This window comes from Panthera uncia, chromosome A2 (genome assembly GCF_023721935.1).
Source record: "Panthera uncia isolate 11264 chromosome A2, Puncia_PCG_1.0, whole genome shotgun sequence".
NCBI lineage: Eukaryota > Metazoa > Chordata > Mammalia > Carnivora > Felidae > Panthera > Panthera uncia.
The window spans coordinates 133,977,618-133,984,271 of record NC_064816.1 but is presented as its reverse complement, the minus strand read 5'-3'; the positions used below and the strand labels follow the sequence as shown (position 1 = coordinate 133,984,271).

General features: G+C 39.4%; 1 long non-coding RNA gene across 2 annotated transcripts in view; it reads left to right on the top strand.

The window, feature by feature from the left end:
* The window catches only part of LOC125930095 (uncharacterized), a 263,475-nt gene that overhangs the window by 183,287 nt on the left and 73,534 nt on the right, over positions 1-6,654 (top strand). The window lies entirely within an intron of this gene.

The following is a 6,654-nucleotide window of genomic DNA, read 5'->3' as shown; positions in this document are numbered from 1 at the left end:
CCCTCTCCCTCTCCCTCTCCCTCTCCCTCTCCCTCTCCCTCTCCCTCTCCCTCTCCCCCCTCTCTCTGACCTTCCCCCACGCCACCTCTAATGCTCTTTCTCTTAAAAAAAAAAAAAGAGAGAGCAAGAGAAAAGAAAAAGAAACTAGTAAGATTGTGATATCCTAAACTAGAACTTTGGCAATTAGAGATAGGAAATGAAGGAAAATGGGAAGGATGCATAGGAGGTAGAATAGACAACTCCTAGTGAACCCTTGAATGGAGGGCCTAAGCAAAATCTGGGTTTTCACCAAGAAAGAGTCTACTCAATTATCCTCTGGCTCAGCCTCCTCTGGAACCCACTCTGTGTTCTTGGGTAAAAGGCTTTTAAAAGACAATGAATAAAATCTAAATGTGCTTCCCTCCATAACTTCAGTCAATATGAAAGGAGAGACATTGGTAGCAGTAGTCTCCAGGGACATAAATGCCATTCTTTGTGTTCAAAGTACAGCAGCACAATGGTGGTGCTTTTAGGATCCGCTGCACTAGATAAAGAGCCCTGGAACAGAGATTCTAGGAAAATTGGTAGTGTATTTAATGGGCATTGGTGAAGAATGGCCATGTTGATGTTTATCACACAAAGGAGCCTTAGAAACACATCCCACTGATGCCAATTTGTGTAAATAGAAGAGGATCTTACTGGAAGGAAACTTACAGTCAAATAGCAGAGCACATGTGATCCTTTCAGCCATCACGGTCCCATCTAGAGCTGTGCTTAAGCCAGGTATAATTGGATGAACATCATGAGGAAGTCTTCTTGAGGGACCTACCCAGTCAAACGCTGCATATTTATAGGACTGGAATAGATCTGGACCAGTATGTTACAACAGAAGCTTTCTGACCCCAAAAAAGGGCTTGTTAGAAAAAGAAAGTCTCTGGAGTTCAGTAGCTGGTTTCAGCCTGTTTATCAGTTGAACTAACTCATATCATACCTGCTGCGCTAGCTTTTTTCTAGGCTATTAGAAAGTGAGAGAAAATGAGCCTCCAGAGTCCTCCGGGTTCATCTTTCCTTAATGATAGTCTATGAAAGATACACTTGCCACTGCAAACCTTTGCTTACAGGGAAGAAAATAATTGGTGCTGTATGCAGACTAGTTAGAAGAGGACAGGAACAATCTTTTAGGAGAGGGCACACTTCAAAAATTTCCATTAAAGAAAGGCTTAGATGCATTGTCAATGCTTTAAAAACTCCCAGAACCACTGGAAAGAAATGTAAGGTAGACTGGTGATAAAACAAACAAACAAAAAAAAGGCATGTAAGTGAGGAGCCAGAGAAATACTTTATTGTATTTCAGAAACACATAGCTTGGGAGAAATGGATTATTTGTAAACATACATAGATTGTATGCAAAGATACTTAGTTGATCCAACAAAATCAGTTACAGGACAGACACACAAGCAAACACACACACACACACACGCATGCACATATACATATATAGAGAGAAAGGAAAGGATTAATTATCATATGGTCCCTCTACCAACACGTCAGTAAATTTAAATCTGACACCATTTTGCTTAAAGTAGGTGATAGGGGCTCCTGGGTGGCTTGGTTGGTTAAGCGTCTGACTTCAGCTCAGGTCACGATCTTGCGGTCCGTGAGTTCGAGCCCCGCGTCGGGCTCTGTGCCGACAGCTCAGAGCCTGGAGCCTGTTTCAGATTCTGTGTCTCCCTCTCTCTGTGACCCTCCCCCGTTCATGCTCTGTCTCTCTCTGTCTCAAAAATAAATAAACGTTAAAAAAAAAAAGTAGGTGATAGCTTGATCATCAAAAGTGGCCAGTATTTGAGTTTTATTATAAAGGAGAAAATTCGGATACCATGGAAACATTTTTACTGACCTAGTTTTGTTTCTGTATTGAGCTGAAGATGAGGAGTGAATGTGGAAAACAGGAAGAAGAGAGGAGAGAAAAATTCATTTTTGTTTCTTTCCATTTGTGTGTCTTATTTGACTCTACCTCAAGCTCTTATGTCAACTTGTTCTCTACTTTCCTTTAAAAGTTAAATTATCTCTACGGGTTAGCAACATAGCCCCTTTTACTTAAAACTGGTGGAAATAAGCCCCCAATTTATTTGTGTGCGTTTGTGTGCGCATGCACATGTGTGTATTCTTAAATCCTGAATTGTTTATGAATATTATAACAAACACCATCAATTGGACCCTCGAACCATTCTCTGCTCTTCCTTTTATTAGTAAATCACACAGAGTCCTTACAGAAGTCTGAGCAGCACAAGGCCACCCAGCTAGACTACATTCCCTGGCCTCACTTGCATTTAGCTGTGGCATTATTACCAAATTCCCACCACGCAGGAATCTGCGCACTGCCATGCTACCTCCAGGACCTTCAGTTCCTCTCTTTTTTTTTTTCCCTTTTCCTATGGACTGGGCTGGAGATGGACTGGAGACGGGGACAACTGGAAGAACCACCTCCTGGAGCTAGAAGCCACATTTTGACGAGGGCAAAGGCCAACCTCCCATCTGTCCTTGGGGGACCTCATGGAGCAGAGATGTTACATAAAAAAGAATCAAACATCTATTTTATTAAGCTCCTTCATTTGTAGGCGTCTGTTAAAGCAGCTTAACCTGTATGTTAACTACAAATATCAAACTATAGAGAATTGCCAGCCTATCATAGCACAGCAGTAGAGGTACACAGTTCTGAAGTCCATAAGATATATTTTCATCTAATTCAGTCTTAACTTTTACGTCTCTTCATATCTACTTCATTAGGTAAAATTTCAGTTGCTTCTCAGATATCTGGTTTTTGGTTAACACTTAAATCTGGCTGCTTTAACGACGTAATCATTAGACTGTAGAACACTTCTCCCCACACATACCTTTCTACCACATTAACAAAGGCCACCTTACAGCAGTTCCTTTTAGCAGTATATCCTGTCCAACTATCAGGAAGAAATTGCAAGACACACTCAAAAGCAAAAACATAGTTTGAACTAAGCTAAGCATCCTATTAAGTAAGCTAACAACAACAAAAAAAACAAGTAATAAAGTAGAAGGAAGGAAGAAACAAAAGTACAAAAATCAATGCTGCAGAAATAGGAAAAAATGACCAACAGAGGAAAAAGCTAGCACTTTGTAGAAGTCAGTCTTTTACCACAAAAGACACAAGGCCAAGATATTTTTATAGATAAATTTCACCAACTGTCATGAATCAAATAATCCCTATATTAAATTAAAAAATCTCAAAGCCTAGAACAAGAGGGCCAATGACCAGATTTATTTAAGTCTAGTCGTTAACACCCACGCCACTCAAGGAAGGAAAGAAAAATCTAAACCGATTTCACTTGCGAATATAGGTAAAAAAAAAAAATCCTACAAAAAATAGCAATGATAACTAAATTGAATACATGATCCTGAGCTGGGTCCTTTTGCTAAGAAGGACATTACTGGCAGAATTTGAATGGAGTCTAGGAAATATAGTTGGAGTGCATTTCTGCATCCAACTGTTTCACTTAATTTGATGACTGTATTGTACATATGGTGGAGAATGAAGGAAGTAGACACTAAGTTATTCAGGGATGGTAGGACATCAGGTCCCAATTCAAATGGTTCAGGGAAAAAAATAAAACTCTTTGTACTAGACTTGCAGCTATTCTGTAACCTTGTCAATGGTTCAAAATAAAAATCTGATGGTAGCCAGAGGGGAAGCGGGGCGGGGGGAGGGGGGTGCAAAATGGGGGAAGGAAAGTGGGAGATAATAGCCTTCCAGTTATGGAATGAATAAATCATAGGAATAACAGGCACGGCATAAGGAATACAGTCGGTGGTATTTTAATAACTCTGTAACGAGACAGATGGTAGCTACACTTGTGGTGAACATAGCGTAATGTTTAAGCTTGTCATTTCACTAAATTGTACACCTGAAACGAATGTAACATTGTGTGTCAACTGTACTCAAATAAAAAAGGGGAGTGGGAATGTTAAAAAATCAACATCGAAAGAAAATATTAAAGAGAATGTCAGTATCATTAGTGTTATTTAAAGTCACTTGTACTTCTCAAATAACTTACTACTTTCTTTCTGTTATGCAATCTGTGTATGCTGAACTTTGACTCAGTATTATCACAGAGATTGAGTACAGAGTCCAGAACTAGATTATCTGAGTTCAAATTCCATTCTGCTACTTACAATTTGTGGGATATAGGCAGATTACCTCACCAATCTGTTTGTCAGTGTCCTCATTTATAAAAAGTAAGAATAAAATGAGTTAACATATATAAAGTGTTAAAGTAGTGGCTGGTATGTATTTATTGATAAAATCATAATAGCTACAGTCAGTCAACCTTGTTGCAAAAAGGATTTTGAGTTGTTCTACATATACCCACAACATGATACTGATACAGCAATGGTAATCACAATAATGCTAATAATGTATTCTAAATCCGTGCATGACTGATAATATATTTTTCACACAGTGTCACAGTTTTCATTTTACCTGCATTAAATATTTGGCTATTTCTCACAGGATTAGCAACTCTGTTTCCCCGAATTCAGGGTCTTATAGGTGATGTACAGTAGACATAGACACAGCAACATTTTTCTAGGGAAGAGTTTGAAAACTGCTTGAAACTGCAGGTGAAGGGCTGTATGCTTTAGATAATGACTCCCGTGGGACAGTACTTCATACGGGTTATACGAGCTTAGACCATAAAAGCAACAGTAGTGGTTGCCTCACATCACACTGTTTTCTGGGAAGCTGTGTTAATGAAATGCAGTCTCAATTTCTTGGGCCGGTGATTTTTGGTTCATTATCAGGGAAATATAGAAGGTTTCCTACCCGGAACCCTTTTGCCAAGAATTAGATGACCTCCACAAACAGGCTCAGTACATTCCCATGATGTCAGTCCACTGGGCAGTTTTCCGAGGTGGCAGGTCACGGCTGTGCCTTCTTAGCAATATTCCCACAAAGTGAGGAAAAGGTTGGGGGTAGTGGGGGGAGAACAACTGTGTCCCCTCTGTCCACAGAATAAATAAGTGAGTCACACTGAGTGTCTAAGTCCTGCCACGGACTTTTCTCTAATTAAAGAATCCCTACGTAATACTTTTTTTTTTTTTTCAGTAGAAATAGATTTCTCGGTTTTCTTTCTAGATCAACCTTATTCTGACTCAGTTCAGAAACCAAAGCAAGAGTGTAAGAAGTCAGGTGAAAGGGCCCAGAGCATCATTTCTTCTGAAGGCGTGCCTTGTTAGAACTGGATTAAGCTCAAAAAGAAGCAGTGGATGAGAGACAGAACGCTAGCAGCTCTAACACTCTGGGTTATTATACACACAGCTAATGGGTTTGCCCAGTATGATTTGTTCTCTTGCCTCGATTGTTAAACTTGAAGATTAGCAGAAAATAGGCCCAGAAAATTGCGTAGGAACCCAAACTTGGTTTCACGTGGAGAGGAGAGGATTTTGGATTTAGTGGATACAAAAAGTAAGAATTTTCTTCTTACGGTAGACCATTGCTGTTTCAGATTCTGTTTGTACTTATCTCTATTAAGCTCCTTGTTGAAATGATCTCCTTCTTAGATGGTGGGAATTAAGGTTAATGTTCATTTTTAATATTCTGTACTTAGAGCACCTTGCACAAGTGACTGACATATTGTAGATATTCATTTGCACAGTTACTACAATTTTTTATTTCAAGTAATTCTGGTCAGTCATGGAATTGGTCATCAGCCAAAAAATGTTTTCTTCCCTGCCCTGTGGGATTATTGGCCCTTTTTTGATCTCCCTGGAAAAATACCATTCAACTCATCAAAGACCTGCTGTAAGCATACCTGCCCTTGAGGCTCTCTCTCAAAGCAGAATAACCAATTAGGGAGGCACTGAGTCAATGGAGGTGTCATAGCCAAAGTATCCCAAGGATTTTGGTATCATTCCCAAGACCATCTCTACGGTGGGGCCAAGTGCATGAGACTACTTGCCCATGATTCTGTTGAATATCCTTTTCGCTTAGCCAGCTTTCTTTGCTTTGATCTGTATTTACTAAGCAGACTTTTAATTATTATTTTTAGCTCTCCTACCAGAAAAGAATGTGTTTGCTATTCACAATTAATTTTTTTGGTCCCTGTATTAGTTATTTCTCTCCCCAAAGTAAAAAGTTAATGTTCAGGTCTTATATGTTGGTTTTGAAGTTTTAATATGGGTCTGCCCCTGACATGTGGGCAGGAGTGTTAAAGAGTCAAGTTTCTGAGACTTCAAAGCTGAGAAACAAATCTAGACTTCAGAGGTAAACAGTAGCTACTAACTGAGGTCTTCTAAGGCTGCAACGAGATTTCAATAAGCCTGGGAGAAGTGCTATTGGAGACTGGTACATTCCTGAGGATAACATTTTGGAGTCGGATATTGCAGTAAAGAATTTGTTGTCCTAGGGCAACATGAAAAACTTGGGAAAATTTGACATTTTGCTTCATTATTCTAGAATGCCCTGAAAACTGTTTTCTCTGTCTTCATTTTTTATCACTCTAAAGGCAAGAGTAAAAGCTAAAAATGATCTCCCTTTCTCCCTGTCTTGTATTACTCCGCACTCCAAGCCCCACCCCCAACTAGAATACACATCCTTTTGTTTCCTGTATAAAGTACTTTCCAGACATGAAGTATCAAATATCCAGC